Source organism: Ambystoma mexicanum, chromosome 5q (genome assembly GCF_040938575.1).
Source record: "Ambystoma mexicanum isolate Mex_15411 chromosome 5q, UKY_AmexF1_1, whole genome shotgun sequence".
Taxonomy (NCBI): Eukaryota; Metazoa; Chordata; class Amphibia; order Caudata; family Ambystomatidae; genus Ambystoma; species Ambystoma mexicanum.
This window is the reverse complement of record NC_090933.1, coordinates 307,128,237-307,140,991: the sequence shown is the minus strand read 5'-3', so window position 1 is coordinate 307,140,991 and position 12,755 is coordinate 307,128,237.

Below are 12,755 nucleotides of genomic sequence, written 5' to 3'. Positions count from 1 at the left end.
CTGATGACCGCAGTTATATACTACGGGTAGCTACAGGTATGGGTAGGTCCATGCCATGGCTATAGATTTTGGGAAATGTGTGTTTTATTTCATTTTAAAAGCTATTTGTACGGGTATAGTGATGTCAGGGGTGAAAAATTACAAAGGCCATAGTCAGTGACACAGTAGGAATCTGGGAGTCTAATAATATTTTGGCTGTGTGTTTCTAGACTTTTGTACATTTGAGACTGTGGATAAACTGTAAAAAAAAGTGTGGTTCTTAAAATGGAAATTCTTTGAAGAAAAACATAACGAAGTAAGAGAACTACTGTTTATTTCCTTATATATTGTATATATTTTTTAAATCAATAGGTTGCCATTTCAGCCACCCTGCTCCAGTTTTAGCTGCCCTATCCAATGTGTTGTAGCTTGTGTATTCTCACCCATGTTACTATGTCTTGTGTAATTGTACCCATTAATTCTATCCTCACCTACTGTACTGCCATGTATACTATGCTTGCTTTCTCATCATCTATCTTACATAACTCCATGAGCTGTCATTTATTGTATTGACCGTTTCATTACCATTGTATTACTAATGTCTGTTTCATCATTCATATAACATGCTCAGATTTTTTTTTTAAAGAAACAATCTTCTAAATGTGGCTGGAAAAAAGGGGTGTGATTGGTATATTCAGGATCGTGCCTAGCTACAGCAGCGACTGGCGTGTTTACCCTTGGCTACCCAACAACTGCTCGCTTTGCAGCACTCCTACACGTGGTTATTGGTGGAACCCTGTGCAGCCACAGCTATATGGCAGCGAATGGCACATTGTGTGTTTGTGGACGTGTGGTAGCCACGGCTATACAATATTTTGGGTGGCACAGCATCATAGACATATTGAGTGTTTTGGGGGATTGCATTGTAGCTGGGGAATTGAGGAGGACCATGGGGAGTCTGGTGGCTGTTAGTTCTGTTATCGACACTTGGGTGGAGTTTGGGAGAGTTGACATACATTTCCCCCCGTAGTGGTTCTGTATAGCTGTGGCTAAGAACAGGCATCCCTAAGTGGGTTCTCTATAATCGCATATATAACCATGTATATAAGAAGTACGTGCCTAGGCGCTTCAAAGCTTTTCATTATTTATTAGTTGTTCTATTATGCTACTAACTGTGTTTATTGGCATACATTTTCTGTGCAATAATCATATTGATATGTGGATTAAAAAGCAAAGAATTTCATTCTTGTTTGTTATTTAATGTGCTTAGTTGTTCCCTTGTTTCATTTTGAAGGTTGGTTTAGTTTGATTTAAAATTTGCAGACAATTTACATCTAGCTGTGGCTGCAAGTCAAGATTTATAGCCACATTGGATAGCTGTGGTTACAAGAGATGCTGGGCAAGGATAAAAAAAAAAGATTTCAGAGACATTGATTGTTATTGGTTTTTGCTACTGTTCTATTTGTGTAGCTGTCTGTAATAGGTTCTGGTGAAAATGTGTCAGCCATTTTTTTAGTTTTATTGGTATATAGTCCTCTTTTTGTGGTATTCATATTGGAAAGTATAAACACCACCATTTTCTGCAGTTTTTTCCTTTTGATTCCCAAACTCACACTGTGCACATGGCAAGATTGTGGCTCATATGAAATTAAGAGGTAATACATATTTGCATGTTTGAAGGTTTATTTGTAGTGTTGTGTGTGTTAGTTATATTAACCACTGCTATCATTATCACTTATTTCATCTGCACTGATGGTGTGGCAAGTATTTGTTCATGTATTTTTTTACTTTCACTAACATGGACCTATTAAATTAGATCTGTCAATCAATGGCATTTATATGCAGGCATTTTGTTTTGTATTTATGTTAGTTAGGTTGAAACTTTATTTGATTCTATTTGCTGTAATTTTAATGCACTTTCACTATGCAGTACATTAAGCTGTTTTCAGTTTTTTGAGAGGTTGTACAATTTAAGGTGTTTTGCAAGTTCCCTTTAGTCATTTTTTATATTTTATTTTCTTGTGGTTGTTTTTTTAGTATCTGTTGAGAGAAAGTTGGATTCTTTGCATTTATTTTCTGATTGGGTGTTTATTGTTTTTGTGGTGGACAGGTGCTGATAGGATCCAAGTACTTGAAGTGCTCTGTGGCTACTGAATAAGTTGTTCAGTTAACTCCAGTGGTCAACCTGCATTCAAATTGTAGGAGTGGATGAAGAAAAACTGAAGAAATAACTTTTAAATATTATAATTGTTCTTTTATAACACGCTTAATATCAATGAGTGGTTTCTGAGCACAGGATTGGGATTCGAACATGTGTTGCACTGCGTTATCTTGCGTTATCTTGCTTCCAAAACAAATGTGTTGCCCCTGAGCTATCCTTCCTCTGCATGGCAAAAGTGGATTAGGTAAAATGTAAATTTACCTCTGTGGCAACGTTATGTTTTCGCATCTTTCATGGCAATCAAATTGTGGCTTATGAAACACTTTATTTTCTTAACAGATTAATTGGTTGCTGATAGTTTCGCAACAGGTCGAATTGAAGCAGTACTCATAGAAGTTGAGGTTTAACTGTTTGTTGAAGTTTTCCCACTGGTGGAACGATTTACTGAATGAGGTGCTGATTGCCTGTGATGTAATGCATGAGTCAGATTCTTTTTCAATTTCCGATATGCATCATTCTCATCATCTCAGTGGACTCGCACCATATTTAAAACATTGTATTTGTGCAACTATAACGTATGATTGATCAGTACTGATGTTCCTAATTTTTGGGATGGAACATTGTTCACTCACTAAAAAGGACTGTTTGCAATGATCAATATAATGTTATTTTCTTTGGGCGTGGTAGATATCTCGTCTATGGAATCTTGGCTGTCCTGATTGGCCATCAGTAATGCTTCTACATGTGTAACGGTTTTGTTTCCCATGTTCACCAAGTATACTAAACCTACCCCATCCTTTCGTGTTCTGCATATTTACTTAACCTACCCCATTCACTCTATTGTAATTCCTTAGCATAACATACCTTGTTTGTTCTCACCCAGTTTATATGTTTGTTCATTGATTATAGTAACAGTTGTTAAACATGTATTGTACCCCTTTTGCGTTAGTGAATTAGTGATGTCAATGTACATGTTTGGAGAGTCATTTCACAATGGGCTAGTGTGGCATCTGCCGGGAGAAGCCAATTGTGGCATAGGCAGCACATTACTCTCATAACTGAAACATTGGTAGAACAGTAAAATTGCAACAGATGGAATTGACAATGCTGCAGAAGTTGAGGTTTCATTCACTGCTGCTGGCATCCCACTGAAACTGGATCTTTCTGAGCTTTGAAATGGAACATTTGAAGGCCCTCATCTCAGTGTCTTTTTTCACAAGGTATGTAGGATTTTCTCCTTTTTTTTTGGAAGTGTTCTTTTATCTTGGAATATTTCCAACTATATGCAGTGATCTTCTTGGAGGTTGTTTGTGGGTTGAAAAAGACAATGCTAAAAACATGTTTTTTTTTAAAGTACTACTGCTTCTACTTGTGGGATAGTTTCCTATCACTTGTTCTCCAAGTGGGTTGTAGGTCAATTGGTTGAATCTATATGGTCGACAGGACAAATGGTCGACACCAAAAGGTCGACAGGTCAAATGATCGAATGTTTTTTTTTTCAATATTTTTTTTTTGGGGGGCCCCCCAACCCCCTTTTTTTTGCTAAAAAAACCCTTTTTCCCTAAACGAAAACCTAAAAAAAATATATATAACTAAAAAAAAAATCGATCATTTGTCCTGTCGACCAAATTGTGTCTACCATTTGTCTGTCGACCATTTGTCTGTCGACCATTTGACTGGACACCCTCCAAGTGTACTTAACTTTCCCCATCTTCTGTCCTGCAACCAACCAGTACAACGTCCTTTGTTTATTCTCACACAGTTTATATAATCTTGTTCCTTTATTGTAGTGGTAGTTTTTATAAGTTTATTGTTAGTTTGTTTTTTGTGTTTTATTGTGTAGTTTATCCATATCATGCACAGGTCTATGTAGTTTATACATGGGTGCACAAGTTTTCATCCCTGTAGCCCTTTTATGCGGTGGGGATGGATTGGGAACCAACACTATTTTGTCATCACTCCTAGCAGTTGGGGCACACATATCCTACTGTATTATTACCTATGCTTTGTACCCTTATCCCCTGTACCACTGTTTACAATACTGTAATTTGTTGTGTTCAACCATTCCTTTCCCTGTTTTTGAACTTCAGCCATGCTAGTCTAGTTTTGAAAGCTCCAGCCAGTTATGGCAATTGCCCTGGTGTTGTTTAACAGTGTTGTCCAAACCGTCTAGGGTGGCATCCCCCACCTTGATCCAGCTGTAAAAGGTTTTACACTTTACCTAACAATTTGACAGATCGGGTGCAGGCAGGATGGGATGAGGTTGGATAGTGATTGGTGGAAAATAAGTAGTGATAGTTAGTGAAAACTGTGGTGCAGATGGTAAATACTGGTCTATATTCCAGGTGCTTTGACTTTATGTTTCATATGAGCCTTCGTATATGATTCTTTCACTTCATTGCAATGTACACAGACAAGACTTTGAATGAACTTTGAGGTACCCAAGCTTTGTGACAGTTTGTTTGTAGGACCCCTCTGTAAAACCTTTAATGTACAGATCACTTTCTCAATCTCCTTTTAGCTGTGTTGGTCCTTCACCCTGTTATATTGCCAACTGTCAGCAATTGTTTTCTGAGCACATTCCTTTTTTATGCGGGTAAAGCTGAAGCCTATAACAGCATCTCAGTCTTATTTCAGTTTGATATATTGTCAACTGTCTGTGCTGGTCTTCATTCTGCTATAATTGTTAGACAAGTTTAACTGTATAACATAGGGCAGAGGAGGAAAATATAAAAGCACAGAGATGACAAGATGAAAGAGACAATGTTACAAAAATGATTTGTTTTGTAAAGTCCTAGTGTTTCTACCTTGTGTTTGTTTTCTATCCTAAGTTGGATTATCCCACCATATTTTCTCTTGCTCTTCAAGTTTACTTACCCTACCTCATCTGCTCTATTGCAACTACCTAGTATAATCTCCCCTATATATTATTACTCAGTGTATACATCAGTGTTCATTCATTGTAATAACAGTTTTATTACTTTGTTATATTTTTGTATATCTTGTAATCCAAGTTGGATTTCTTCGCACCAATTACAGCCACGTCTGTTGGACCATACACTTTCTGTGCAATAATCATATTGTTATATGGATGATACAGCTCAGAATTTTATCTGTGTTTGTTATTTTGTGTGCTTCAGTGTTCCCTTTTCGTATTTGAAGTTTTCAAAGTTGGCTTAGTTTAATTTTGCAGAAAATGTGTGTGTAGCAATGGCTACAAGGCAAGATTTAACGCTGCATCGAATAGCTGTGGCTAAGCGAGATACTGGGCAGGGATAACAAAATATTTCTGTGGCTTTGATTATTCGTTATTGGCTGTTGTTACTGTTCTATTTATGTAGCTTTGTGTGATAGGTTGTGGTGAAAATGTGTCAGTCATTTTAGTAGTTTATCTAATATAGTGTCTTATTTTTGTGTTATTGCTTTTGGGTAGTATAACAGCCACCATTTTGTGTAGTCTTTGCATTTTGATTGCAGACCTCCCACAGTACAGTATTCTGAGGGGCCGATTCATGGAACAAACGTGCGCCGAAAATCCATGCGCAAGCAGGCGCAAGGTAGCGCAAGCGCGAGAAACGCAGCGCACATACACGTGTGCGATTCAAGGAAGACGCTGCGAGTGTTTCCCGCTGCCCGTGCGCCCAATCCAGCCATGGCGGACGCAGGCATACACGGCGTGCGCTACGCGCACAGCAAAAGCGCACATAGCTCGGCTCACACAACCAAAGTGGGCGGAACAGTGGGCGTAACACGCGGAATGGGGAATAACACGTGAAAAAGAAGGCGTAACTGGGGAAGTACTGCAGGGCACTACACGGAACGCCCACACGCACACGAACAACCCGTATTCATGGATCCGAATACGGGAAACCCGCGCACGGCGAAAGACGCACACAGGCGTCAACGCGTCCGCCACACGAAGGCAGGCGGAAGTGTCCCCACGCACAGTATAAAAGTGCGCGCAAACTACAAACACGTATATACAGCTACGATGAATGCCCCATTTGTCGCAGCACTGATCGTGGGACACCGCAGGAGGGGAGAATAGCCAGGGCACGCATTTTCGCACCACGGACAAGCCTTTTTGGGATGCCTGACAACGAGGTCTATGGCAGGTATAGGTTTCCGCCCGACATCATCCTAGACCTGGTCAGGGAGTGGGAAGATGACCTTACATCCCCCACCCTTTGCTCCCAAGCATTGAGCCCCTTGGAGAAGCTGCTCAATGTCCTGCATTTTTTGGCCACTGGGTCATTTCAGCGGACTACTGCCATAGTGGGGGGTGTCTCACAAGCCACGCAGTCACGCTGCCTACACCAGGTACTGGCAATCATGACAGCGCGCCCCTCAGTCCGCAGGCACATATACATGCCCAGAACACCCGCAGAAAGGCAGGCCGTTGTCCTGGATTTTTTCAGGGTGGCACACTTCCCCAAAGTGCTCGGTGCCATAGATTGCACCCATGAGGCCCTCCGTCCACCTAGGGCCACTGAGCACATCTACCGAAACTGCAAGCACTGGCATTCCATCAATGTACAGGTGGAGTGTGATGCAAAGGGAATCATCACCTCTGTCTATGCAAACTACCCTGGCTCCACCCATGACAGTTTCATATACAGAATGTCCGCCCTGAGCAGTTTCATATACCGAATGTCCGCCCTGAGCCGGGCCCTGGAAGCTGGGCAGCATGGCGACACATGGCTCCTAGGTGAGTACAAATGCCCTTGCACATGCATGCATGTCACACACACACACACAAATAAACAAACCACAATAATCACAACCATTTACACCTCCCCACGGGACAGTGCCTACCCTCTGAGCAACCACATGATGACGCTAATCCGGAACCCCACCACACCACCCCATGTAAGATACAACGCCGCCCATATTGCAACCAGGGCCATAGTGGAGCGCACATTCAGAGTGCTCAAGTCACGCTTCCGCTCCCTTGACCGCTCTGGCGGGCAGCTACTCTATGCACCACCAGTAGTGTGCAGGATCATTGTGGCAGCATGTGTCCTGCACAATGTTGCAACACGGCAGGGCGTCCCGGTGGACATGGTGGTGCCCCCACATCCCCAACCACAGGCACAGGCGCTGCCCATGGGAGGGGACAGGGCACGTGGCGAGGAAGCCCGGACCCAGCTTGTGGCCACATTTTTCACCTAAACTCCCACCCCTGCGGAGTGCACACAGGCCTGGCACATACCAGTTGACAATCGATGATGACAAAGAGACAGTCAACTGTCACAACCCTACCACCCTGAGATAGTTGCCATGGAAGTGCCACATTGTCTGCATCCCTAGCTACTTAAACACAAGCTCTCCTGTGTGACCAAAAGGCACACATATGACATGACATGATATGGCCTATACACAAGTATTTCAAGGTGCGATGAGGCAGGGAGGGGGGGAACAAGGGAAGACAGACAAAGGTACTACTAGGCCAGGTGTCATTGAGATTGTGCAAGTGCAGGGGTAGGGGGAAGGGAAAAGTGCAAGGGGAAGGGAAGGGGGGGTGCAGTACAGGGGAAGTAGACCAGAAAACAAATACATAGGCCAGCTGGTGGCAACTGCAAAGGTAAGTGCAGACAAGTGCTGGGAAGGGGGGGCTGTAGGGATAGAGAGACAGTACTGCAGTGCAGGGGTTGGCAGGGAGGCAGTGCAAGTGGAGAGTGGCTGGGCCAGGGACCGAGGTCAGTGAGAGTGGCCCAGTTGCAGATCCAGTGCAGTTCCAGTGAAGAATTTTGCAAGGGAGAGGCAGAGAGAAAGCAGAAGCAAACAGGAAGGTCTTGAGGTGCTTTCCGAACCGGAGATGGTTCCCCTCAAGTTCCAGTGAGGCAGGAAGGCTGTTCCAGAGGGAGGACCCTGCCGCGGAGAGAGATCTACCCCCAGCTAGTTGCTCTGAGAAGGGGATGACCCTGACATGCAAGGTGTGCATCACACACACCTCCAAAACAGGCCATGGCCATCACCATTATGTCACTCAAACCCTCCCAAACCACAACATGACATGGCAATCAATACCCATACACCAACACAGTAACAATAAGGTACACATTGCCATGTCCAAAATGTACAGTGGCATCCGACAATGATGCCTGACCTGGAATCAGATGAAATGACAGACCAACAACCTCCCACCCAAAATAAGTCATTTTCCAAATGCATTACAAGAGTTGTAGACGTAACATAACAATGAATGCCTGTCTACATGCACATTGTGCATTGCAAAATCAACACTGCAGCTTCTGTGTGCTGTGTCCTACTCCTGCAACACACTGCTCAGCGCACAGCACAGTGAGTGTGATGCACACCCTGAGCATCACATCTAAGCGACAGACCACATCAAAAAGCAAATTAGGCATGTACAGGATCCATAATTGGTCACAGAACATGTGCTGCAGGGACACAGTGGGCACCAGAAGGCAAACAGTGTAAACGTGGATATGCAAGGGTGGGAGTACATGTAGTGCATCAGATGCAAGTGTGTGGGTCAGCAAGGACATGCACTCAACATATGCATGTGCAATCAAGTGACCATCAGTGTTCTCTACACATCACATGTGAACATTCACCATGTGTACACCCCAGCAGGTCAAACCATAACTATCCCCTCGCACCTGAAAGGTAAACACAACACATGAACAGGCATTGATCAGCAGAACACAACATGTACATAGGATACCACCATTACAATGTCAGGGTTCCCATCACACTGCAGGGCAAGGCAACTATCAACAACAACCCACCCCCTCACAAATGACCATGACCCACTGAACAACTGCACCTGGGTCATGGAGCCTTCAACCCTCAATTCCACCTGGTCACAGGATCACCTTTACCCTTCGTCACCATCTCCCACCTTGAGTGTAAAAAGGTGCCTGCACCCTCAGAATCCACACTCATTTCCAAAATCACAAAATCCAAGCCATAAAAATGAACCAGAACACACTCCAGTAGAAGACTTGACGTAGCAGTACCTCACAAAGGCCAAGACTTACCACAATGATGCAACAACCAAGGTAGCACAGTAAAACAATGTCACAACAGGATGTGAACCATGTGTGGTACATAACATAGGATGATGCACCACGAACGGATGTGTACTGTCACAGGTCCCCGTGTACAGGTGCAGGAGTGTCACGAAACAACCACCCCCACTGTGTCCTGGGTGCCTGCAAGGTCAAACTCACACAGGCCTCTGAGACCCTGGTGGGGAAGGAGGTTCAGGGATATGCAGTCGGGACAGGTGTTGGCACACTGGATAACTAGAATGAGTGGCAGGAGAGGGGAGGAGGAATGACACATGAAAGTAGGGAATGCACGAAAATGTACTACCTGCATGAACACATACACAATCCAAACAAACTTGGACATCATTGTCATGGCCTTCTGTAATCCAGGCTTAGGAGTGGTACGAACCAACCACCCCCTCTAGGGTTTTGGCGCCTGCAAGTTCGGGGCTTACACAGGCATCCGCAACCCCAGCAGGGAAAGAGGGTTAGGGAACGTTGTTTGGATAGGTACGGGAAGCAGGAACACCGGGTAGAGGGTACAGGGTTCAAAATTGCATAGGATTCTGGGTGATTAGGGGGAAAAAAACATACCAAATTGAATCACACATACATCCATGCATTAGTGCACCCCCCAGCAAGCCTATGCAGAGCAGTTTGAAAGAAAAACAACAAGACACTTAGCTCTGGTTTTGAGTGCTGACCTTCTGCCTGCGCACTCTCAGGTCCGGTTACAGGAGCACTGCAATGCTGCAAAGAGAGCCACAGTCAACAACCTGTACGTGCCAATTACACAAAAACACACCTCCATACATGCCCCATAGCAACAAACTACTCTACAAACAGACAATCTGGTGTAGATGCTTCGTACCCATATATAACATTACCCCTGTGACGGGTCATACACAGTTAATGCAGTAAGTCAGCCGCCGGTGGGTGCGTGGCAAATGGAACACCAATGTGTCACAATTCACACAGCATAAAATGTTCCCTGGGTAAGCAGACAGACCCATATAGCAAGCCATGACTTCAGAGCAAGTTGCGTACCACCATGACCGAAACAAAGTTGGCAGTGCATTCATCATAAAGTACATGGAAATGAAATGCACTGCACCCCAGTATGTCCCTTGCTGTATGTCCCTGTGAGCTGCCCCTTTTTCATGTCTCTGAAGGCTACATGGTTGATACAAGTGCCTCGATGGACCTTGGTGTACCGGAGGGTATGTGCCACTGCCCCTGCAGGTGTCCCAGAGAACCTCACAATCAACAGCCATCAGTCCACCAACACATCTGAACTGCATTGTGTGCTTCAACACCAATATTCGTCCAAGCTCACCCTCAGTGCTGTGACTAAGCCTGCATGTGCAACTCGCCTGGTGCAAGATTTGCTGTGTTGTGGCCCCCCTGTGCTGCTCACCTTGCCTGGAGTTCCTTGGAACACGTCAGCAGTTCTAGGATGTAGGTCTGCAATCCCTGTGCCTCTGCTTGTGCACACATGTGCATGTGGGCACCAACAAACGTGTCCAGAATTCCGTCGTACAATGGGCCATGTCTTGTTCTGGAGGCTCATCCCCGTGCAGAAAGGGCATGAAACACATGATTAATGCTTCAAAGTCATCTGTGTGTGTCTCTTCAGGCATCTCATTACTTGACCATGTCAGAGAGTCACATCATAAATCACACCATCAGTCCGTCTTTCACATCCAAAGTGTGGAACACTATCTACAGCATGAATTGCAACAAGCACGTGTACAGTAAAGATAAGAAACATACTACACAATGCATAGCAATTAATGTACACATTAATCATGAAACACCCCATCTAGCAGAAGCTGAACAGTGGACAATAACACCAAAATCATCCCCACTAGGTGTGTAAACACAAGTCAGACAGCACCAGACATGCCACAGATATGACAGTCCAAAGCCCTTGTGTAAAAGTTTGTGACACCGAACCATCCTTGCGAGCCCATGGATAAGGGAGGCAGGAGCGGCATATGTGAGTCAAGGACCCCAAGCAGCAAACACATACACAAGACAAGCCTGAAGGGCCCAGCTGGAACAGACAGTGGATGCCTTCAAAAGCCACAAAGCACTGCACCGTCACATGAAAGCACAATAGACAAGCAATTTTAAACTAAATCAACTATTAACTAATTACACTAACTATGGAAAACCTACATTACCTAATTAAACTAACGATCAAACATAAACTTAACTAACTAAACTAAAAGAAAAATCAAAAATGGCCACGTACGACCCGGGGTGGAGGGGAGGCACCCAGGAGGGGGGAGGTACAGGGTGCTGCTCAACATCTACATGCGATGATGCTGAGCCAAAAAAAAAACCTCCATGGGCTCAACGCCTGCACAGCCCGACCTATGTGGGAGATAGATGGTCGTCCGAGTCTGCTCATCCTGGAAAGGAGGACGTGGCACAGTAGCCTGGCCATGCCTAGCCGCAGCTTGCCCCTCATCGGCAGCAAGTCTGCCGGACGGGTGAGCCTGATTCTGTGTGGCGATGTGACGTAGGTCTGCATGCAGAACCTCACGTGATACACGTGCTTCCTCTTGCAAGGTAGCACGTGTAACACAGAGTTCCTCCTGCAAAGCCTGGCTGGACAACCGCTGCACCTCCCGGAAAGTCTGTAGCTCAGCCGAGATGGTACGCTCAAGCTGTGCAAACCTCTCCTCTGCCTGCTGCCTCTGGGACATCATAAGGACACACAGAGTGGATCTGAGGGAAGCATACTCCTCCCTCAGGGCATCCATGTGCTCCTCTGCGTGAGCAGCAATTGCTTGACGCAGAGACGACATTTCAGCCTGGCGTGACCTGTCTGAGGTCGCCATGCCCAGCCTGAGCGAGCGGGCCATAGACCGTGCCGCCTGCTGCTGGAGAAGAACCTGCCTAGCAGGGGGGAGCACAGATCGGGCCACACGCTCCATGCTCTCAGAGATGTTCTCCATTGCTGCCCCCTGCCGTTCTGAATTGGCAGTCATGTCTTGCTCCCACTCAGTATACTGCGGTTGCGCGCGGCGACCGCGTTGCCGGGCTTGACCCCTGTGGGACCCAAGGACCGGGGGTCCTCGCTGTGTTTGCACCCTGGTGGCTGCACGACTACATGCCCCCGTCGACGTGATGTCCCAGGCACATCAGTGACTGGTGTGGAGGGTGTCCCTGCGTCCCGATCCACCACAGGCGGAGGAACCAAGACTGTCTGATCCCTCAGTGCAGGGGTCGCAGACAGAGGAGTGTCCACATCAGAATCACTCACCCCTGACATATGGACTTGATGCTCATCCAACTCAACATGGACATCAGAGTCGTCATCAAGGCTGGACTCATAGGCAGCCAGAGACAAGATGGACTGTAGCACTTGGGGGTTTTCGTGGCCTACCACCCCACGACCCCCACTAGTGCCGGGTTGATGTAGTGGTAACAACCCTGTGTCTGGCATGACAATACCAACCTCCGCCTCCATTGCGTCATCACCTGAAAAATAGAGAGAAAAAAGGTCACTACACATGTCAGAAGCACACAACACACACACACACCGACAGCAAACGCATCAGGCAGACATGTGACACACAACATAT